This window comes from Somniosus microcephalus, chromosome 22, assembly GCF_052327205.1.
Source record: "Somniosus microcephalus isolate GS21.2 chromosome 22, FLI_Smic_1.0, whole genome shotgun sequence".
Lineage (NCBI taxonomy): Eukaryota > Metazoa > Chordata > Chondrichthyes > Squaliformes > Somniosidae > Somniosus > Somniosus microcephalus.
This window is the reverse complement of record NC_141008.1, coordinates 3,509,603-3,534,251: the sequence shown is the minus strand read 5'-3', so window position 1 is coordinate 3,534,251 and position 24,649 is coordinate 3,509,603.

Here is a 24,649-nt window from a genome sequence, read left to right as displayed (position 1 = left end):
GGAATGGCGGGAATGACCTACGAGGAGAGATTGAATAGTTTGGGCTTGTACTCACTGGAGTTTAGAAGATTGAGAGGGGATCTCATCGAAACATATAAAATTATGGCAGGCCTGGACAGGCTGAATTCAGAGAGAATGTTTCCAATGGCAGGGGAGCACAGAACCAGGGGCCACAGTCTAAAAATAGCGGGCAAATCATTTAAAACAGAGATGAGGAAGAATTTCTTCACTCAAAGAGTGGTGAGCCTGTGGAATTCCCTGCCACAGAGGGCTGTGAAGGCTAATTCAATAAATATTTTCAAGAGAGAATTGCATATATTTCTGAAGGCTAAGGGGATTAAGGGTTACGGAGAAAAGGCGGGGACGGGGTACTGAACTGGTAAGATCAGCTATGATCTCAGACGAAGATCAGCCATGATCTCATTGAATGGCGGAGCAGGCTCGAAGGGCCGAATGGCCTACTCCTGTTCCTATCTCTATGTTTCTATGTTTCTATTCCAAGACCAGGAATGGAACCGGTCTGATACCCCCAAGCCTGTGAAGGGCAAGATGCATGTAAATAGAAGGCATGGCCATTGTAAATGAAGAAAGAGTTTCATTACACAAAATGTGGTTCCTTCAAACATGAGAAAGCTATGGCAACTTGGCTCTCACACCCGGGAGACTGTCCAAAACATAAATCACATTCCAACCATCTTCCTTGGCCTTGATTCCACTGCGCCAACCAAAGCATCCAATGCCCCATCAGTGAGGCGTTCCGCCCTCTGCCTCACCCTTTCCATGTCTTGCTAGGCTGGTGCGCCACAGGTAGGCTCCCACCGCTTTGAAGGCCTACAAGGCAGTGAGTGTGTCTAGTGATGCCAATTGACCTGCCCCTTTAAGAGCTGGCCGGCGCCAGTGTGTCTCAGGGAAAGTGATTATTGACAGCACCCTCGCTGCGCCCCACCGCCGCGAAATTGGGTTGCGCCGCCAGGTTAGCGCCTTAAGGGTAGCGTGCAGCGCCTGATATAGCACCGCAATCACCTTTAGGGGCGCTGCAACCCAATAACATAGAAACATAGAAGATAGGAGCAGGAGTAGGCCATTCGGCCCTTCGAGCCTGCTCCGCCATTCAATGAGATCATGGCTGATCATCCAAATTCAGTACCCTCTCCCTGCCTTCTACCCATATCCCTTGATCCCTTTAGCCTCAAGAAATATATCCAACTCTTTCTTGAATATATTTAATGAACTGGCCTCCACCGCCCTCTGTGGTAGAGAATTCCACAGGTTCACCACTCTCTGGGTGGAGAAATTCCTCCTCATTTCAGTCCTAAAAGGCTTACCCCTTATCCTTAGACTATGACCCCTGGTTCTGGACTCCCTGGCCATCAGAAACATCCTTCCTGCATCTAGTCTGTCCAGGCCTGACAGAATTTTATAGGTTTCGATGAGATCCCCTCTCAATCTTCTAAACTCCAGTGAGTATAAGCCCAATCGACACAATCTGTCCTCATACGTCATTCATGCCATCCCAGGTATCAGCCTGGTTAATCTTCGCTGCACTCCCTCCATGGCAAGAACGTCCTTCCTCAGGTAAGGCGACCAAAACTGCACACAATACTCAAGGTGCGGCCTCACCAAGGCCCTGTACAACTGCAGCAAGACATCCTTGTTCCTGTACTCAAACCCTCTTGCTACGAAGGCCAACATACCATTTGCCTTCTTAACCGCCTGCTGCACCTGCATGCTTACCTTCAGCGACTGGTGCACAATAACACCCAGGTCTCTTTGCACTTCCCCTTCTCCCAATCTATTGCCATTCAAATAATAATCTGCCTTCCTGTTTTTGCCACCAAAGTGGATAACCTCACATTTATCCACATTATAGTGCATTTGCCATGTTTCTGCCCAATCACCCAACCTGTCCAAATCATACTGGAGTTTCACGACATCCTCCTCACAGCTTACCCTCCCACCCAGCTTTGTGTCGTCTGCAACTTTGGAGATATTACATCCAATTCCCTCGTCCAGATCATTAATATATATTGTGAACAGCTGGGGTCCTGGGACCGATCCTTGCGGTACCCCACTAGTCACTGCCTGCCACTCGGATAACGACCCGTTTATTCCAACTCTTTGCTTTCTGTCAGCCAACCAGTTCTCTATCCAAGTCAGTACCTTGCCCCCAATCCCATGTGCCTTAATTTTGCATGCTAATCTCTTATGTGGGACCTTATCGAAAGCCTTCTGAAAGTCCAAATACACCACATCCACTGGTTCTCCCTTATCTATTTTACCAGTTACATCCTCAAAAAATTCCAGTAGATTAGTCAAGCACGATTTACCTTTTGTAAATCCATGTTGACTTTGTCCGATCCTGTCACTGCTTTCCAAGTGCTCTGCTATTACATCTTTTATAATAGACTCTAGCATTTTCCCCACTACTGATGTCAGGCTTACCTGTCTATAATTCCCCGCTTTTTCTCTACCACCTTTTTTGAATAGTGGGTTAACATTAGCTACCCTCCAATCCATGGGTACTGTTCCAGAGTCTATCGAGTTCTGGAAGGTGACCAGCAATGCATCTACTATCTCTAGCCACTTCCTTAAGTACCCTGGGATGTAGACCATCAGGCCCTGGGGATTTATCGGCCTTCAGTCCCATCAATTTTCCTACCATTTCCCTACAAATACTGATTTCTTTCAGTTCCTCCCTTTCATCAGACCCTATGTTCCCCGGCATCTCTGGGAGGTTATTTGTGTCCTCCTTTGTGAAGACAGAACCAAAGTATGTATTTAGTTGGTAAGCCATTTCCTTGTTTCCCATTATAAATTCCCCTGATTCTGACTGCAAGGGACCTACGCTTGACTTCACCAATCTTTTTCTCTTCACATATCTATAAAAGCTTTTACAGTCAGTTTTTATGTTCCCAGCAAGCTTACTCTCATATTCTATTTTCCCTTTCTTAATTAATCCCTTTGTCCTCCTTTGTTGACTCCTAAACTATCCCAATCCTCAGGATTATTGCTTTTTCTGGCCAATTTATATGTCCTCTCCTTGGATCTTATGCTATCCCTAATTTCCCTTGTTAGCCATGGTTGAGTCACCTTTTTTGTTTTATTTTTATGCCAAACTGGGATGAACAAATTCTGTAGCTCATCCATTCGGTCTTTGAATGTTTGCCATTGCCCATCCACCGTCAACCCTTTGAGTGCCATTCCCCAATCAATCCTACCCAACTCGCACCTCTGACCATCGTAGTTTCCTTTATTTAAATTGAGGACCCTTGTCTCTGAGTCAACTACTTCATTCTCCATCTTAATGAAGAATTCAATCATATTATGATCGCTCCGACCCAAGGGGCCTCGTACAACAAGATTGCTAATTAATCCTTTCTCGTTACATAATACCCAGTCTAAGATGGCCTGATCTCTGGTTGGTTCCTCGACATATTGGTCCAGGAAACCATCCCGTAAACACTCCAGGAATTCCTCCTCCACAGTATTGTTACTAATTTGGTTGGCCCAATCTATATGTAGATTAAAGTCACCCATGATGACTGCTGTGCCCTTATTGCACGCTTCTTTAATTTCCCTTTTAATGCCATCCCCAACCTCCGCCTTACTGTTTGGAGGTCTACATACCACTCCCACTAATGTTTTTTACCCCTTAGTATTTCTCAATTCTACCCATACAGATTCCACATCATCAGAGCTAATATCCTTCATTACAATTGTATTAATCCCTTCTTTAACCAGTAATGCTACCCCACCTCCCTTTCCTTTTTGCCTATCTTTCCTGAATATCGAATACCCCTGGATGTTGAGTTCCCAGTCTTGGCCATCCTTGAGCCACGTTTCTGTAATCCCAACCAAATCATATTCGTTTACCTCTATTTGTGCAGCCAATTCATCCACCTTATTACAAATGCTCCTCGCATTAAGACACAAAGCCTTCAGGCTTGTTTTTTTAATGCTCTTAGACCTATTAGAATTATTATTTACTGTGGCCACGTTTGATTTAAACCGTTGATTTCTCTGACTGCCACTTTTGTTTTTCTCCTTCCTATCTTTTGCTTTTATCCCTGTTTCCCTTTCCTCTGTCTCCCTGCTCAGGTTCCCAACCCCCTGCCATTTTAGTTTAAACCCCCCTGAACAGTGCTAGCAAACCTCCCCGCACGGATATTTGTCCCACTCTGGTTCAGGTGCAACCCGTCCGACTTGTACAAGTCCCACCTTCCCCAGAAGCAGGCCCAGTGATCCAGGAAACTAAAGCCCTCCCTCCTGCACCAACTCTTTAGCCACATATTCATCTGTTCTATCCTTCTCTTCCTATACTCACTAGCACGTGGCACCGGGAGTAATCCAGAGATTACAACCTTTGAGGTCCTACTCTTTAATCTGCTACCTAGCTCCCTAAATTCTTGCTGCAGGACCTCATCCCTCTTCCTACCTATGTCGTTGGTCCCAATGTGAACCACGACCTCTGCCTGTTCACCCTCCCCCTTCAGAATATCGCGCTAGGTGGCGCTAAATTGCGCCTGACGCTAAACTTTGCACATCGCCAGGACTAGCGCCCCAAACGCGGCTATACCGAATTTCTAGGCCCTTCTCTCTTCCCTCGCAGGATTTCAGTCAATCCCCAGGGGCCTGCCCTTTTTTTAGCTGTTTCTTTTTTGACACTTCTGACTGCTGATTTTCCTTTTTTTTTTGTCACCACTTATCATTCAGGTAAGTCACCCTCTGAATAGAAACAACCTCTGCCGTGTAGGATGGACATTCCTCACTTGCCCTTGATTGAGCATGAGGCGAGGAACAATCAGAGGGAGGTCTGCAGAACCCAGAGTCCACAGACCCCACCAGTCATACTCGGGCAAGTCCCCACCTACACTTCACTGAAGGGTCTTTCTCCAGGGTCGGATTCAGCCCTCAATGTACCATCTTGTACAAGCAAGAAAGTGATTTTAAGATCTTGGGGATGTTCGCTGAAGACTGCACAGTGCTCAGTGCCATTTGCAACTCCTCAGATAATGAAGCAGTCCATGCCCGCATGCAGCAAGACCTGGACAACATTCAGGCTTGGGCTGATAAGTGGCAGGTAACATTTGCACCACACAAGTGCCAGGCAATAACTATCTCCAACATCTAACCACCGCCCCTTGACATTCAATGGCATTACCATCGCCAAATCCCCACCATCAATATCCTGGGGTCACCATTGACCAGAAACTTAACTGGACCAGCCACATAAATACTGTGGCAACAAGAGCAGGTCAGAGGCTGGGTATTCTGCAGCGAGTGTCTCACCTCCTGACTCCCCAAAGCCTTTCCACCATCTACAAGGCACAAGTAAAGAGTGTGATGGAATACTCTCCACTTGCCTCCAACAACACTCAAGAAGCTCGACACCATCCAGGACAAAGCAGCCCGCTTGATTGGCACCCCATCCACCACCTTAAACATTAACTCCTTCCACCACCGGCGCACCGTGGCTGCAGTGTGTACCATCTACAAGATGCACTGCAGCAACTCGCCAAGGCTTCTTCGGCAGCACCTCCCAAACCCGCAACCTCTACCACCTAGAAAGACAAGGGCAGCAGGCACATGGGAACACCACCACCTCCAAGTTCCCCTCCAAGTCACACATCATCCTGACTTGGAAATATATCGCCGATCCTTCATCGTCACTGGGTCAAAATCCTGGAGCTCCCTCCCTAACAGCACTGTGGGAGTACCCTCACCACACGGACTGCAGCAGTTCAAGAAGGCAGCTCACCTTCTCAAGGGCAACTAGGAATGGGCAATAAATGCTGGCCTAGCCAGCAATGCCCATATCCCATGAATGAATTTTTAAAAAGATGCTGGAAGGTGAAGGAGCAGATGCCCAGGGATAAGTATACACTAGCCACAGATTAACCTAGGTGCCAGTACGTGACCACACATCACGCAGTTAGGCTATTTCACAATCATTTCAGGTGTGATGCCCTTGGCAGCTGTGTGTGTGGCAAGGTTTCACTTGTATGTTGCATCTTGAATGTGTGCCCTACTGCGGTATGGGTATGCATGAGATGCAACGACATAGCAGTGAGTTTGTGCGAGTGCATGGCAGGGTTCAGCAGTACATGTGGAACAGGTTCTCAGGGTTCAGCAGTACATGTGGAACAGGTTCTCAGGGTTCAGCAGTACATGTGGAACAGGTTCTCAGGGTTCAGCAGTACATGTGGAACAGGTTCTCAGGGTTCAGCAGTACATGTGGAACAGGTTCTCAGGGTTCAGCAGTACATGTGGAACAGGTTCTCAGGGTTCAGCAGTACATGTGGAACAGGTTCTCAGGGTTCAGCAGTACATGTGGAACAGGTTCTCAGGGTTCAGCAGTACTTGTGGAACAGGTTCTCAGGGTTCAGTAGTACTTGTGGAACAGGTTCTCAGGGTTCAGCAGTACATGTGGAACAGGTTCTCAGGGTTCAGCAGTACATGTGGAACAGGTTCTCAGGGTTCAGCAGTACTTGTGGAACAGGTTCTCAGGGTTCAGCAGTACATGTGGAACAGGTTCTCAGGGTTCAGCAGTACATGTGGAACAGGTTCTCAGGGTTCAGCAGTACATGTGGAACAGGTTCTCAGGGTTCAGCAGTACTTGTGGAACAGGTTCTCAGGGTTCAGTAGTACTTGTGGAACAGGTTCTCAGGGTTCAGCAGTACATGTGGAACAGGTTCTCAGGGTTCAGCAGTACTTGTGGAAGAGGTTACCAGGCAACCTTCTACAGCATGCGTTCTTGTGCCATCTACCTGCTGCATGGTTTGGCTGGGTCACCTTTCCTTGCCAGATTCTTTAAAGTGTGCCATCTTCTTCTGCATCTGCTCCCAGGTGCTGCAGGAAGCGTACGCACCACAGAGCCTGGTCACCAGCTGTGGCAGGGGTGGAACCCTGTTGTGCTCAGAGCACGGTGCCCTGAAGTACTAAACAGGAGAGCCCTTCTTGCAACCACCTCATGCAGTTGCACCACTGGTTTGCCGGCCATCAATCAGTGGGTCAGCTCCTGTGTGACTCCGTCACTTACCCACAGAAGCCCTTTCATGCCTTCCTTTCGCCTAAATTTTGCTCGGCATGTCTTCCTGACCGGGCCCCCCACCCAGTCACCCACTCACCCAGCCTCGGCAAAGACTCGCAAAGATTTCAGATCCATTGCCCAGGATGTTGTGTGCCCAAGTCCTGAGGTATCCAGATACCTGAGGCCAGCTTTGGAGGCTTTTTCTAAGGTATGTGCGTGTTGTTAAGTAATAACTTTGGGTGAATGTAGTAAACCAGAAAGGAAAGGGTTAATCGGATCAGCAGTAGCGATCCTGCTGCCTGTGATGCAATCTGCTAGTTAGTACGCTATACTTTTTAAAAAAATAATAAGGATACTGACGCATTGTAGCTGTGGGAAATCTCACTTTTCACCTGAGAAAGATGATAATATATTTTTAAGCCACGATATTTTGAAATAGCTAATCAATGTCTAGGCTATTCTGTATGATTTGAGCAGATGGCTCTGCATGGGAAGTGGATAAGGCAGTGCGATATGTGGGATTAGACAAGAGAGTGTACAAATGCCCTTGTGCTGAAAGGTAGGATTAGAAGGGTCTGAAGGTCTGGGAATTGACAGCAGACTCCCAAAGCCGAATAGTTAGATACCAGTGTGTTAATTCAGCAAAAGGGCACCTCTGTTCAGACAGGTGTAATAAAGTTCATGTAAAGGCTGGAAAACAAAGGGAACTGTGGCCAGAACTGTCACATAGCAGTGATAAGAAAGGGTATAAAGGGAGAGAGTCTAGACCTAAGCAGGGAGCTACAGCGAAGAGGCCTTGGCTGACCGTGCTGTCAGGTGCTGAAAGGTAGGGTTGCCCACAGTGGTTGGCACTGCTATCGTGTCATAGAAACATAGAAGATAGGAGCAGGAGTAGGCCATTCGGCCCCTCGAGCCTGCTCTGCCATTCAATGAGATCATGGCTGATCATCCAAATTCAGTACCCTGTCCCTGCCTTCTCCCCATATCCCTTGATCCCTTTAGCCTCAAGAAATATATCCAACTCCTTCTTGAATATATTTAATGAACTGGCCTCCACCGCCCTCTGTGGCAGAGAATTCCACAGGTTCACCACTCTCTGGGTGAAGAAATTCCTCCTCATCTCAGTCCTAAATGGCTTACCCCTTATCCTTAGACTGTGACCCCTGGTTCTGGACTCCCCGACCATCGGGAACATCCTTCCTGCATCTAGTCTGTCCAGGCCTGACAGAATTTTATAGGTTTCGATGAGAGCCCCTCTCAATCTTCTAAACTCCAGTGAGTATAAGCCCAATCGACACAATCTCTCCTCATACGTCATTCCTGCCATCCCAGGTATCAGCCTGGTGAATCTTCGCTGCACTCCTTCCATGGCAAGAACATCCTTCCTCAGATAAGGCGACCAAAACTGCACACAATACTCAAGGTGCGGTCTCACCAAGGCCCTGTACAACTGCAGCAAGACATCCTTGTTCCTGTACTCGAACCCTCTTGCTACGAAGGCCAACATACCATTTGCCTTCTTAACCGCCTGCTGCACCTGCATGCTTACCTTCAGCGACTGGTGCACAATAACACCCAGGTCTCTTTGCACTTCCCTTTCTCCCAATCTATTGCCATTCAAATAATAATCTGCCTTCCTGTTTTTGCCACCAAAGTGGATAACCTCACATTTATCCACATTATAGTGCATTTACCATGTTTCTGCCCAATCACCCAACCTGTCCAAATCATACTGGAGTTTCTCGGTATCCTCCTCACAGCATACTCTCCCACCCAGCTTTGTGTCTGATTCAAAAGGCCTACACTCAAATTATTTTTAGAGACACAAGCATGATTGGCTAACACCAGTTGTGCACACCATTCTCAACTGGATGTGGTAGAGTTAGGGAGCTTTGCTCTGAGTCGTTGGCTGTGGGATGCTTAGCTCAGTCTATCGCCTGCTTCTTTTGGTGTTTAGCATGCAGGTAGCCCTGTGTGGTAGCTTCACTAGATTAGCACACCTTTCTACACTGCACATTCAACCAGGGCTGGTCTCTTGGCTTGATGGGGTTGGAGGAGTACGGGATATGCCGGACCATGGGATTACAGACTATGGAGGTAAAGAATTATGCTGTGATGATGATTTACATCACCTCATGGATGCCAAGTTTTGAGTTAGGTCTTAGTCTGTCCAAAGTAGCATGGTGGTAGTGCCACACTACATGATGGAGGGTGTCCTCACGGTGGTGACAAGACTTTGTCTTCACAACTTCTACCATTGTGGACCAACGGTAAGGGTATCAAGGAATATGGAGCAACAGCAGGGGGAAATGGAAATGAGGTTCAGACCAGCCATGATCTAATTAAATGGCGGAACAGGCTCGCGGGGTTGGATGGCCTCCTCCTGATCCTAATGTTCCTATCACATGTTTGTGATGGGTAAATTGGTGAGGATGAGATCAAACAGGTTACATCCTTGTGTTGGTTCCCTCACCTGATGCAAGCCGTGTCTGGCAGTTATGTCCTTCAGGACTCGGCCAGCTCAGTTAGTGGTGGTTTTCATAGAATCATAGAAATTTTACAGCACAGAAGGAGGCCATTCGGCCCATCGTGTCTGTGCCGGCCGAAAAAGAGCTCTCCAGCCTAATCCCACTTTCCAGCTCTTGGTCCGTAGGCCTGTTGGTTACGGCACTTCAAGTGTATATCCAAGTACTTTCTAAATGTGATGAGGGTTTCTGCCTCTACCACCCTTTCAGGCAGTGAGTTCCAGACTCCCACCACCCTCTGGGTGAAAAAGGTTCTCCTCAACTCCCCTCTAATCCTTCTACCAATTACTTTAAATCTGTGCCCCCTGGTTATTGACCTCTCTGCTAAGGGAAATAGGTCCTTCCTATCCACTATCTAGGCCCCTCACAATTTTATATAGTTTTACCAAACTTTTCTTTGTGAGAATGTTTGTGTTGCATAATAATTTATATTATTTTAGCTATCTGGTACTTACACAATAAACATAATATTTATATTCCTTTAGAATTAAAAGTATGCAAAAAACATGGAACAGAAATCTCTCTACAAATATTTCATGTTAAATTCCAGCTGAGTGGGAAAAAAGTGTTCCTCATTTCACAGGAGCTGACTGCGAAAGCAGCAAACCAGAAATCATGACTATTGGGCGTATGTGTGTTTTAATTGCACCTTTTATATTGCTTAAAATAACAACAACTTGTATTTATATAGCACCTTTAAAGTAGTAAAACGTCCCAAGGTGCTTCACAGGAGCAATTATCAAACAAGGTTTGACACCGAGCCACATAAGGATAAATTAGGGCAGGTGACCAAAAGCTTGGTCGAAGAGGGAGGTTTTAAGGAGCATCTTAAAGGAGGAAAGAGAGGTAGAGAGGTGCAGAGGTTTAGGGAGGGAATTCCAGAGCTTGGGGCCTCGGCAGCTGAAGGCACGGCCACCAATGGTGGAGCGATTGAAATCGTGAATGCTCAAGAGGCCAGAATTGGAGGAGCGCAGAGCGGAGGGATGTGGGGCTGGAGGAGGTTACAGAGCTAGGATGGGCCAAGGCCATGAAGGGATTTGAAAACAAGGATGTGAATTTTACCATCGAGGCGTTGCCGGACCGGGAGCCAATGTAGGTCAATGAGCACCGGGGCGACGGGTGAATGGCACTTGGTGCCAGTTAGGACACGGGCAACGGAACTTTGGATGAGCTCAAGTTTACGGAGGGAGCAAGATGGGAGAGCAGCCAGGAGAACGTAAGAATAGTCGAGCTTAGAGATAACGAAGTCATGGACGAGGGTTTCAGCAGCAGATGAGCTGAGGCAGGCAGTGGTGGAGACGGGCGATATTACAGAGATGGTCTTGTTTGGGAGGAGGGGAAGTGAGCTTTCTGCAGTTTTAACAGAAACTTCCCTTGGCCTTTCTAATGTTTAAACCAGGCGGTAACACAACTGGAGCTGGTACAGGGACTAAACCTGAAAGCGCAGATATTGGGATGGAAATGACTCCCAGTGACGCTGCTGTACAAATGCTCAACACTTTGGTGGTAAATTTCTCTGTCTGTTATTTTAATGGATGTGTTAATCCATTTAAAACAAACAGTTTAATGCTCCCACTGTAAAAGGAGAGAGGAGATTGGTGTGAGTGTGTTTAGTGTTTGTACAGTTAACATCACTCACAGTCACTGCTGCCACGTTAACGTGTATGATGCAGCTTATTTTGTAACTCAGCATCATATTCAGTTGTGGCATTCTTGCCAGAACAGTACAGTCACTGCTTGTTTCATTACACCATATGATTACAGTCACTTATATAAAATATGCATGAGCAGGCTAATATCGCACTGGCAGCCAGCACTAGGAGCTGTTGTGTGGGCAAGAGTCTCAGTTTTGTGATAGCAGATGGCAATTTATTTTGCTGTGTTGCTGTCTAACATTACTCACTTAAGATTATTGCTTTCTGGAAGTGATTAGCAGTTAACAATGAAAATTAATTTTAATAAGTAACTGCTTTACACTTCAGAATTTAATTAGTTTGTTTTTTTTAATTAAGTTATTTTTGTAAATTTTCCCACTTATCTTTTACTGCTTTCTCCACAGCTCTCGACCTCACCCATCCTTCCACTCACAGGGTAGACGAAGGGGCAGGGGGCTATTCCCTGAGTGGTTCCTCTTCCCTCTGATGTAATGGCCCCAGCTGAGTGCTGAATTCACTCAACACACAATAGTTATTACTCTTCAGAATCCACTCCCTCAGAGACGGAAGGCCAAACACCTTAACCATTCCCCAGCTGGCCTGCCGTACAATGTCAAACTGTTCCTTCACCTTTGTATACCCCGTGTCCTAACTCGCACCAAGTCCCGTTCACCCCTCACCCCCCCTGTGCTCGCTGACCTACATTGTCTCTCGGTTAAGCAATGCCTCAATTTTAAAATTCTCATCCTTGTTTTCAAATCCCTCCAAGGCCTCACCCCTCCCTATCTCTGTAATCTCCTACAGCCCACAACCCCCTGAGATCTCTGCACTCCTCCAATTCTGGCCTCTTGCGCATCCCCGATTTCCTTTGCCCCACCATTGGCGGCTGTGCCTTCAGCTGCCTTGGCCCTAGGCTCTGGAATACCCTCCCTAAACCTCTCCACCTCTCTGCCACTCTCTCTTCCTTTAAGATGGTCCTTAAAACCTCTGTCCTAATAGCGCTTTATGTGGCTCAGTGTCAATGTTTTGTCTGATGACACTCCTGTGAAGCCCCTTGGGACACTTTACTATGTTAAAGGCGCTATATAAATACAAGTTGTTGTTGTTTCAGCCATGGTGCACCAGTGGTAGTGGGAGTAGATGTTTAAGGTGCTGGAGGGCGTGGATGTTCAGTGGGAACGGTAACATAGTGATTATCTTACTGGACTAATAATCCAGATAGTCGATGAAAATATAGGGACAGAGTGATCTCCTGGAAGAATTTCGATCGCCTAGATGGGTCGGAGAGGAATTTCCCAGATTTTTTTCTCCCAAATTGGCCATTGGGTCTTTATCTGGTTTTTCGCCTCTCCCGGGAGATCACATGGGTTCGGGTGGATGCAGAGTGATAGAAGATTTGAGGTTAGGATCAGATCAGCCATGATCTTATTGAATGGTGGAGCAGGCTCGAGGGGCCGATTGGCCTACTCCTGCTCCTATTTCTTATGTTCTTATGTTCTTATGTTCTTAAATCCCACCACGGCAGCTGTGAAACACTGGCTGTGATTTTGCCGGCACTCAGAGGGTGGGTTTGGAGGCGGGTCAGGAGTTCATTCCGAGATGATTGACGGCGAGTTGCAAACCCGCCACGAACCCACCTCCACGCAACTTTCCAAAGTGTCAGGTCTGCGACTCCTGATCAGACCCGACACCAAGCGGCGGGAGAGGAAGTTAAGGTTTGTTAACTACCTGTTTAATGCTATTTTGAGAGGGCTTTTCAATTTTGCAACATTTTCAGCGTGTTCCACGGCATTCCAGAAACACGCCAGCTGATTGTGTCGGGTGTTCCAACAAGCTGAATAGTTGACAGCTGCAAGTGCAGCATTAAAGCTAATCTGCCACATCAGTTCAATTTCAAAAGCCAGAACTTTCTGATTGCAGGATGTTGAAGACATTGTTCAGGTGTTTTGAGGTTTTAAGTGTGTGTTGTGAGATCTATATACACTGTGACCTCCTTGGAATAACTTCCCTCCACTTTGACTGAGCGCTTATAACATTTCATCCTCAAGTGATATTTTCACCAGCAGAATGGGAACCATTTATACCCTCTCATCCTGGTCCTCAGATTCGGAGGACGAGCAGCCGCGGTAGCTGCAGAACCAGGCACACCAGCAGCACTGACAACAAGAGCGCCAACCTTCTCCTCAGCCACCTGATGCTACACAGGGCAGAGGGCGTCAGCGCAGGAGATACCCCTAACACAGGGTTTACAGGCCGAGGATGAGCTTCCTCAACATGACTGAGCAGCCGTGCCAAAGAAGGCTGAGACTTTCTCGAGAGGTAGTCGCAGACATCTGCGCAATGCTGCACCAACACATGCAGCCCAGAGGAGCGGGTGGACACTCCTTATCAGTGGTTGTTAAAGTCACTACTGCCCTCAACTTCTTTGCATCAGGGTCCTTCCAGGGATCAGCAGCAGACATCAGTGGCATCTCCCAGTTGCCTACAGATGTCCCTGTTCCTGGGACTAGGGACAGGGTCACTGGCAAGGCTTGTGAAGCTAAGCAGAGCCAGGCCTGCTTAGTACCTGGAGGGGTGACTATCAGGGAAGACCAGGTGCAGAAGATCACGGGAGGAGCGGCTGGTGAGCAGGCCTGGGCGGTGGGCTGAAGATTGTCGGACAGAAGGAAAAATGGCAGCGGCTTTGCTTCTCCCAGTCATGGGAGCTTGCAAGATCACATTTCGTTGTTCATGTACTTGTGCAATGACAATAAAGTTGAATTATTATTATTATGCATCACGCAGGTCACCGATGCGCTGTTTGGCAAGTCGGCCAATTACATCCACTTCTCAATGGATGAAGCAAGTGTAATCGCGCGTGCGGTTGGGTTTGCCAATCTGGCAAGCTTCCCAAGGGTGCAGGGCGTCGTTGACTGCACACATGTGGCCATCAGGGCACCCCATCACAACCCAGCTGTATTTGTGAACCGCAAGGGCTTTCACTCCCTTAACGTGTGTAACCACAGGAAGAACATTATGCATGTGTCCGCAAAGTTCCCTGGCAGCTGCCATGACTCTTACATCCTGCGGCAGTCCACTGTGCCTCAGCTCTTCAATCCGCCAACCTAACTTTCTGGATGAATACTTGGAGACAAGGGCTATCCCCTGAAGACGTGGATAATGACACCGATGAGGAGGCCATCAAACGAAGCTGAGGAGCGTTACAATGAGAGCCACATTTCCACCAGAAGCATCATAGAGCAAGCCATAGGCTGGCTCAAAATGCGCTCCAGATGCCTGGACAGATCTGGTGGAGCCCTATAGTATGCACCAGCCAGGGTGTCCAGAATCATTGTGGTCTGCTGTGCCTTGCACAACATCGCACTGCAGCATGGCTTACCGCTGCTTGAGGAACAGGTGGCACAGCACACAGCCTTCTCCTCAGAGGAGGAGGAGGAGAAGGAGGAGGGAGGAGGAAGAGCCGAATGAGGCTGCAGATGAGGTACACCTGGTGAAGGCGGCTATCCCAGTGCTACCAGCATGCAATCTCATTGTTGGCAGTCAGGCAAGGGATGGACTAATCCATGCCAGATTTGCGTAACTTTACGCTGTACATACACATGGTTGGCACATGCACATGAGAGTTGGCAGGACCTCCATTCCACACAATACAGCATCTGAACAATGAACTGTGAATTCCTATCACTCTCCCCACCATCACTGCAGATGAAAGGCATCCTCACCCCTCACTGTGCCACTTCCAATTCTGAGCACACATAGGGCAATGCATCGAATCATTAACATCACATTACATTAATGCACTAGAAATAAAGATCACAATCATAAATTGGTATACTATGAAATCACCCAAGTGACTACCCTTGTGACTATTTGTGTTTTAGCTTTCTCTTACTCGTGCTTCTACGTGGTGCTTCCCCGTGGCTTCAGCAGATGTAGAGGCAGCATGCTCACTTCTCTGCTGCGCCTGCTTAGACACCTTTGGCGGGCATCCTCTGGGTTTGGGAGCCTGGGAGGTCTCGGCAACAGTCTGTTCCTCCTGTGGCTGTACAGGGGCAGAGACGGCCATCTCAGTTGGGTGAGGCATCTGGGGCTCTGTCCAAGGGCTGGGCAGTGACATGGGAGTGTGAGTGCTTGGAGAGGAGTCCCCACTTCCTTGTTGTTGACCACCACCATCCCTCTCATGGTTCACCCGCACTTCACTGCTGGCAAGTAGCTGGAGAGGACCTTGCTGCACATCTGTGGGGCCATAAGGACCCATTTTCTGCAGACATTCCTCATAACCTCTGGTTTCAATCCTCAATTGATGACCATCTATCCTCCATAGATGACCATCTATCCTCCATAGATGACCATCTATTTAGAAGTGTTATCATGTTCTCCTGAGTCTGGCGATTTATGTCCTCCATGGAGGTTGCCATCCTTTCCATGGTGGCACCTACATTCGCCATTGTGTGCACCACGGCATTGCTCATGTTTGAGATGGACTCCTCCATTCTCTGCACACTCGCAGACACCGTGGTTGCAAACCCAGTCAGAGCCTCCTGCACTTGTTCCTGAATCTCCAGCACCACTCTCTTTCTGGATGGCCCCAGAGGCACAGCGTCTACATGCAGCGGAGCAGAGCTAGGAGCGTCCTGCAGCCTCTGACAAGGACACTCCACTGCTGTCCCTGTCTCCACCGTCTGCTCTTGCTCATTCGTGTGTCGTGATACACCAGGTGACAACACTACTCTATCTCGCAAACAACCCACTGAGGTGTGAATCTCTGCACTGGTGCTAAGTAAGATCATTTCTGCAGACGCTGCTCCCTCAGAGGTTGCAGGTTCCTCTGAGGAGTCCTCCGGCTCTGCTTCATGGACAGTGGGGAGGGGGGCTCTTGATGGTCCTGTGGGGGAGTAAAGGCATGAGTTAGACATGTGATATTTAGGTGGCAGACACATCCCATTGTGCAGATGATCAGAACTCAATTTCTATGAGCATCAGATGCCATATCAGTCACTCATAAAAGCAAACTGATAGGGTTGCAAATCAATTCTGTCACCAACTTGCTGTACTGTGCCCATCTCTCCGTCCCCCACTTCCAGCTCCTCTGCACCTCTGACGATCTCCAGAGCTGCCTCCTCAGCGGTCATTAGATGCGCCAGAGATGGTGGGCCTCCCCCTGTCCTCCCTCTTTCCCTCTTATTGTGGGCTCTATTTTCCTGCAATGAGGGACACAAGTGGAGTTTCAGCAAGATTGATGGAGTGAGTGTAAAGAATGGATAACAGATGTTTAGAGGGAGGCAAAGATGGAGTGAGATGCCAATACCAAGGTCCCTCCCTGTGCGTTGTCAGTTGTTTCCACTGCATAACAGTGAGATCGAGTGTGAGGGGTGCATAGTAGGATGGTGAAGTGATTCTGTACATAGAGAGAGAGGGATGGGTGAGGGTGCAAGGGATGTTAGGGTCAGTTGGGATGTGCAGGAGTAAGTTGCCAATGCAGCGTGATGGGGATGAGAAGAGATGGGAAGCAGATTGAAGGTAAGTGTGATGTTATAATCACTTTTGCTGAGCGCATGAGATCATTTAACCTTTTTCTATACTGCACCCAGGTGCGTGTACACACCAATCTTGCACTGACCTCCTCAGCAATTTGCAGCCAGGCTGCCTTTGTGTGCTGAGAAGACTTCCTCCGTCCATCGGAAGGGAAGAGTGTAGTGTATGTGCCTTTGAGAGCCCCATGTGTACTGTAATGCCGGTAATGGCCACTCGGCTATATAAGCCTGAGTATTGTGTTGTATCCATTAGTTCCCCTCCAGACTTTGTTTAGTAAACACCTATCAAACCAACTCCTGTCTTCAGTGTCTCTATCAACACACAGACACAACAGTGGTGACGAAGTGGAAACGGACTTACCTACAATTCGGCAGCACCTCAAGGACATCGATTCCTCTGGCGTCCAGAAGAATCAAGAAGTGAAAGAAGCTGTTGCTTCACCAGCTGGCCAAGCTGGTGGCAGGTACTGCGGTAATCCTTCCTGGGCGTCAGGCTGGGGCTCCAGCGGCTGGCTCTACAGCTGGGCCAAGCAGCAAAAGCGGAGGCAAGCAGTAACATACGGGGAGGGAGCACTCGGGAGACGGCCAGCGCTGCAAGCAGGTCGGCGTTCAGACCTAGAGAGAGAGTCCGGCGGGAACAAGTCTCCAACTGTAAATAAATAAATAAATAAAAAAGAACGGAAACCGCGGGAAACAGCGTTGTCATCGGCAGCAGCGGCGGGAAAGCGCGGGAAGAGCCATATCTTTTCTGCAGAAAAGAAAAGCGCGGGAAGCGCCATATCTTTTCTAAAATGCCTAATTCTGGCAATATTGATGCTTTTGATAACGAGATAGAGGATTGGACCACATATGTGGAAAGAGTGGAGGTATATTGCACCGCAAATGGAATAGAAGATGAAAAAAAAGCTTCAGTACTTCTAAATCTAATGGGCGCAAAGACATACAAGCTGTTACGAAACTTAATCACTCCAGCCGAACCGATGGACAAGAATTTTAAGGAGATTGTTGATACCCTACACTGCCAATTCGAGGCAGGACTGGCAGATTCTCTACGAGACAAATTCGTCTGCGGTCTCCTAAGTGTAGGAACACAAAAAAGGCTACTTTCTGAGAAAGATTTAACACTGGACAAGGCTTTCAGTGCAAGAGGAGCTGCAGAGATACAGCAAAAGCCACAAGACTTCGGCACCCATGAAATGACACGGGGTTTCGAGAGATGTTATCGCTGCAGCAGATCCACCCATGACCAGAGGGACTGCTGGTTCAAGGACAAAGTATGCAGGCAATGCGGAAAGATGGGACACATTATACGTGTATGCCGATCTGGAAACAAAAAATCCACTAACAGGAAAAAAATCAATAAGGAAAAGCACAGAAAGGTACAAATGATGACGGACAGTAGCTCCGAAGACCAGAAGAGCGATAGCGACTCCGGGAACAAGAGACTAAGCTCTCTCAAATTACATAATGTAATTGCCAAAGAAGATTACCAGACCATTTGGGTTACCCTCACAATAGCAGGGTCCCCAGTTAAAATGGAGCTAGATACAGGATCAGCTCTGACCGTCATAAATCGACGGGATTACGAGCGGCTATTTCCGCATATACCTTTAAAAGACACATCCATTATCTTGAAAACATATACGGGGCAGAAAGTATACCCCAAAGGAAAAATAAGGGTGCTTGTTGTATACAACGGCAAGGAAATACAGAAGTTGTATTTATACGTTCTACAAGATGGTGGTCCACCGCTGTTGGGACGTGAATGGATCAGGAAAATACGTTTAGGCTGGCACTCCATTCAGGCACTGATGGTGACCAGTAAGGAAAAAAATGATGATGATGTCATACCTGAACGATTAAAAGACATCTGGGCCAACGCCAAGGAAGTGTTTCAAGAGAAACTAGGAACCTTGAAAGGCATCACCGCCTCAATAAAAGTGGAAGATGCAGCAATTCCCAAGTTTTTTAAGGCAAGACCGGTGCAATTCGTCCAGCAGTCGAGGCAGAGCTGGAGAATTTGGAAAAGGCAGGCGTATTATCTAAAATAGATTGGAGCGAGTGGGCAACACCCATCGTCCCAGTCATGAAGAAAGCATTGAAGAATGATAAATCTGAAGAACAGAGAAAAATTCGCATCTCTGGAGACTTCAAGGTGACTGTAAACCCGGTCCTTCACACGGTACAGTATCCTCTTCCGAGGATAGAAGATATTTTCGCCTCACTATCCGGAGGGAAACGTTTCACCAAAATTGACTTGCCACAAGCATATCTACAGATGGAGGTTGAAGAGGCCTCTAAAAAATATCTCACGATAAATACACACAAAGGTCTGTACCAGTACAATTGACTGGTTTTCGGAGTAGCATCCGCTCCAGCTATCTGGCAAAGAACTATGGAGCAAGTCCTCCAAGGGATTCCGGGGACTCAATGCTACCTAGATGACATCCTTGTAACAGGAGAAAACGACAACGAGCACCTTACCAATTTGGAGCAGGTGCTCACTAGGCTGAGAGAACGGGGCCTACGAGCAAATCGTCCCAAGTGCGAATTTTTCCAAAATCAAATATCATATTGTGGCCACATAATTAATAAGGAAGGGTTGCATAAGTCACCTGAAAAAATTGAAGCGGTCATAAAAGCCCCAGCACCTGAAAATGTTTCACAATTAAGGTCGTTCCTGGGATTAATAAATTACTATCATAAATTTTTACCGAACTTATCAACTCTTCTACACCCTCTTAATGAACTGCTACAAACAGGAGTAATTTGGAAATGGAGCGAAGACTGTAAACGTGCCTTCCATAAATGTAAAGACTTAATCACGTCCAAAGAAGTTTTGGCTCATTACAACCCATCACTGCCAATCAGACTGGCATGCGATGCATCCCCTTACGGCATAGGAGCAGTATTATCGCATAAATTCCCTGATGGCTCGGAACGGCCGATAGCTTTTGCGTCACGCTCATTGAACTCAGCTGAGCGTAACTATGCCCAAATCGACAGGGAAGCACTCAGCCTGGTATGAGGAGTGAAGAAATTCAACCATTACCTACACGGACAAAAATTTACCTTGTTGACTGACCATCAACCCCTCATCTCCATATTCAACCCTAAAAAGGGTGTTCCCATTATGACAGCGCAAAGGCTACAGAGGTGGTCCCTTTTTCTAGGGGCACACCAATACAACATAGAACACAAAGGATCAAAACAGCATGGGAATGCTGACGGTTTATCGCGCCTACCGTTGCCAACGGTAGAAGAGGCACCTACAGTAGACCCAGTGGAGATGTTCCACTCAACCATAGTGGAATGTCTACCAGTAACAAATTCTGCCATTGAAAAGGAAATGAGAAATGACCCGACTCTCTCACGAGTCTACGACTTAACGGTGAAGGGATGGCCAGCACATGGCGAACCACTGTTGCCAGCATTCTCGCAAAGAAGAGAACAGCTGTCAGTGTGCCGAGGAACCTTGATGTGTGGATCCAGAGTGGTGATTCCACCCAAACTCCAGGATAAAGTGCTAAAGGAGCTTCACGAGGGGCATCTGGGTGGAGTGAAAATGAAGAACCTAGCCAGAGCGTTTGTATGGTGGCCAGGTATCGATGGAGACATCAAAGAAATGACCAAGAGCTGCCTAGGATGCCAGAAGGTCCAAAACGCTCCACCCCAAGCCCCTCTACATCCATGGGAGTGGCCCTCATCTCCCTGGCAAAGGGTACACATCGACTTTGCTGGTCCATTTATGGACTCAATGTTCTTAGTCGCGGTTGATGCACACTCCAAGTGGCCGGAGGTAATAAAGATGTCCTCCACCACCACGGAAAAAACCATCACAGTATTAAGGACCATATTTGCCAGGAATGGGCTGCCGGAACAGATCTGTTCTGATAATGGACCGCAATTTGTGTCCAAAGAATTCAGGAAGTTCTTAAAAAACAATGGGGTTAAGCACTACACGTCCGCCCCATACCATCCCGCCACCAATGGATTGGCTGAAAGGTTTGTCCAGACCTTCAAGAAGGCCATAAAGGCCATGGGTAATGAAGACATAAAACTTCAGCACAAGGTAGATAACTTCTTGTTCGCATACAGGAATGCAACACATATGGTGACAAACCAAACTCCCGCCATGATGTTCTTCAATAGAAGCCTAAGATGCCGGCTGGATTTGATCAAGCCCAACATCAGAAGGGATGTGGAGAACCGGCAATTTCAAGGCATGAATGAAAGGCCAACTAGAACCTTCCAGATAGGTCAACAAGTTTTGGCCCGGGACGACCGTACCGAGAAATGGCAGCCTGGAACTATCTGCACACGACTAGGACCGCTGATGTATACCGTGGACATCGGAGAAAGCATAATAAGGCGCCATGCTGACCAAATCATAGAGTCATCCGAAAAGGGACAACCTACACCACAACTCTATACGCCTAACGATGAAGTAGAGATACCCATATCTACCTCCGATCCAGTGATACTGGAACCCGATGAACCCGACACTGGCATTCAAGCCGAATCAGCCTTGCCAAAAGAACCTACTACGCCACCAGAAACTACTACACCACCGAGGCGTTATCCGGACCGAGTCAGGAAGCCTCCAGAGAGACTGACTTATAATTAATTAACTGCAGCAATGTATAGATTATTTTTCTTTTAACATGTAATTAATAATTACTTAAAATATTATGTACTGGTTAGCTAAAAGGGGAGGAATTGCAGTGTATGTGCCTTTAAGAGCCCCATGTGTACTGTAATGCCGGTAATGGCCACTCGGCTATATAAGCCTGAGTATTGTGTTGTATCCGTTAGTTCCCCTCCAGACTTTGTTTAGTAAACACCTATCAAACCAACTCCTGTCTTCAGTGTCTCTATCAACACACAGACACAACAAAGAGGATCTCCTTTCGTCCTCTTACTCCCTCCACAAGAGCATGGAGGGAGTCATCATCAAAACGGGGCGCAGCCTTGGACCGTTGAGCTACCATGCCTGCAGCAACCAGCATTCAGAAGCAGAAGAAAGCAAGTGAAAATCAAAGGGGACAATGGCCCCCTTAAATATCTAGGCTCCTAGCGTGTCATCAAGCGCAAGCAGCCGACCTGCACCCACCGATTGGGCCGGCTAGCGTGCACGTCGGCCTTAATGAGGCCAATCTAGGGAAAATCCTTAATGGAGGGCAGCTACAACTGGGAGCGAGACCGGAACCCGCTGAAGAGCGAACCCGCCTCATCCCACCTCAGGGTGGAAAATCCAGCCCTTAAATTCAGTGAAATAAATAAATCTGGAATAAAAAACTAGTATCAGTAATGGTGACCATGAAACTACCGGATTATCATAAAAACCCATCTGGTTCACTAATGTCCTTTAGAGAAGGAAATCTGCCGTCCTTACCCGGTCTGATACGTGACTCCAGACCCAGGCACCAATGTGGTTGACTCTTAACTGCCCTCTGAAATGGCCCAGCAAGCCACTCAGTTGTATCAAAACAGCTACAAAATCCATGACAGTATTGGTAGCAGTGACCACCGCACAATCATTGTGGAGACGAAGTCCTATCTTCACACTGAGGACACTCTCCATCATGTTGTGTGACACTACCACCGTGCTAAATGGGATAGATTCAGAACAGATCTAGCAGCTCAAAACTGGGCATCCATGAGGTGCTGTGGGCCATCAGCAGCAGTAGAATTTTATTCCACCACAATCTGTAACCTCATGGCCCGGCATATCCCTCACTCTACCATTAACATCAAGCCAGGCAACCAACCCTGGTTCAATAAGGACTGTGGCAGAGCATGCCAGGAGCAGCACCAGGCGTACCTAAAAATTAGGTGCCAACCTGGGGAAGCTGCAACACAGGACTACATGCATGCTAAACAGCGAAAGCAGCATGCTATAGACAGAGCTAAACGATTCCATAATCAACGGATCAGATCAAAGCTCTGCAGTCCTGCCACATCCAGTCGTGAATGGTGGTGGACCATTAAACAACTAACGGGAGGAAGAGGCTCCATGAATATCCCCATCCTCAATGATGGTGGAGCCCAGCACGTGGGTGCAAAAGACAAGGCTGAAGCGTTCGCAATCATCTTCAGCCAGAAGTGCCAAGTGGATGATCCATATCGGCCTACTCCCGAGGTCCCCACCATCACAGAAGCCAGTCTTCAGCCAATTCAATTCATTCCACATGATATTAAGAAACAGCTGAGGGCACTGGATACAGCAAAGGCTGTGGGCTCTGACAACATCCCAGCTATCGTGCTGAAGACTTGTGCTCCAGAACTAGCCGCACCTCTAGCCAAGCTGTTCCAGTACAGCTACAACACTGGCATCTATCCGACAATGTGGAAAACTGCCCAGGTATGTCCTGTTCACAAAAATCAGGACAAATCCAACACGGCCAATTACCGCCCCATCAGTCTACTCTCAATCATCAGCAAAGTGATGAAGGTGTTGTCAATGCAGGAATTTAAGTGAAATCTGCAGAATCCTGGCAGCCGTTTTGTTTTTGTTGTTGACTGCCATTGGAGCTGCAGAATAATAACAATTAATGCACAAATAAAATGTCTTCCTGTAGTGGGCCAGTTTGCAGTTTGACCAGAGTTCTCTGTCAAATTTCTAAATCACTACTTACCTCCAATGCAGAAGATTTAAGCTAAGGCTGGTAGTCATCTTGTTTGAGGCAACAGCTGTCTGAAATTTTATTTCTGATTTTTTTTGTCAATTTTGTGCACATGAAGGTGAGGGATGTTAATACTGATGAATAAAAGGCTTTCCACTTTGGGCTCTTAGTGTCATCAAACTCCCCTTATTCCCAGATAAAGGCCAGCATCTAACCCACTGCCTGACCTTTCATCATCGACCTGAAACGTTAACTCGGTTTCTCTCTCCACAGATGCTGCCTGACCTGCTGAGTATTTCCAGCATTTTCTGTTTGTATTTCAGATTTCCAGCATCCGCAGTATTTTGACTTACGTATTTTGTGCCAGTGGCCATTTTTGGACCTGTAGGATGATAACAATTTTAATAAAAATTCAAATCATCAAAATGATGGTGGCCCCTCCGACAGTGCGGCGCTCCCTCAGAATTGCACTGGAGTGTCAGCCTGGATTTTTGTGCTCAAGTCTCTGGAGCGGGACTCGAACCCACAACCTACTGACTCAGAGGCGAGGGTGCTACCCACTGAGCCAAGGCAAACTAAATGATAGAAATATGTCAACAGATGTGTTTTCCATCGCTTGACCCGTTACAACGTTGGAAGCTTTTGGTGCCTGGAGTCCAGCATTGCCATGGCAATGGAGGGCGCATTTAACTTTTAGAAGCCCAGGAATCCTGTGCAATAAATTGCAGGGCGACCGATTGCACAGACTGTCTGCACAGAAATTATTTTTAAATTTTTGTTAATTAGAGTTTTACATGCCATTCTGAAGCTGCTGACGATGCTACTCCGAGACTGCAACAAACCCCTGCACCGACTAGCGGCAGACCCTGCTCAGACTGTTTCAATGACCGCTGCTTTGTAAACACACCCTCACAGTTTCCCCAGTAAAGTGAGGACGCCAGTACTGCTTCAGTTGACTATAATGAATAGGCATTGGCTACAAATGTTGTATTTACATTAAATAAATTAAAATTGAAACTTAATTTCAACCAGAGACCAAAACCAAGATTGGAAGTTTTTCAAGCGTTTCCTGTGGTTATTTCGGATTTCCAGCATCCGCAGTATTTTGCTATCGTATTAGTGTTTGGTTCACTGCCACCTCTCTTATCGGAATGCCCACCTTGAAGAAGTTCTGCTCTTCTCTTCGACGGGATTTCCTTTTGTCTCCATTTCCTGCTTTTCTTTCCAGTTCTGACGAAAGGTCATCGACCTGAAACGTTGACTCTATTTCTCTCTCCAC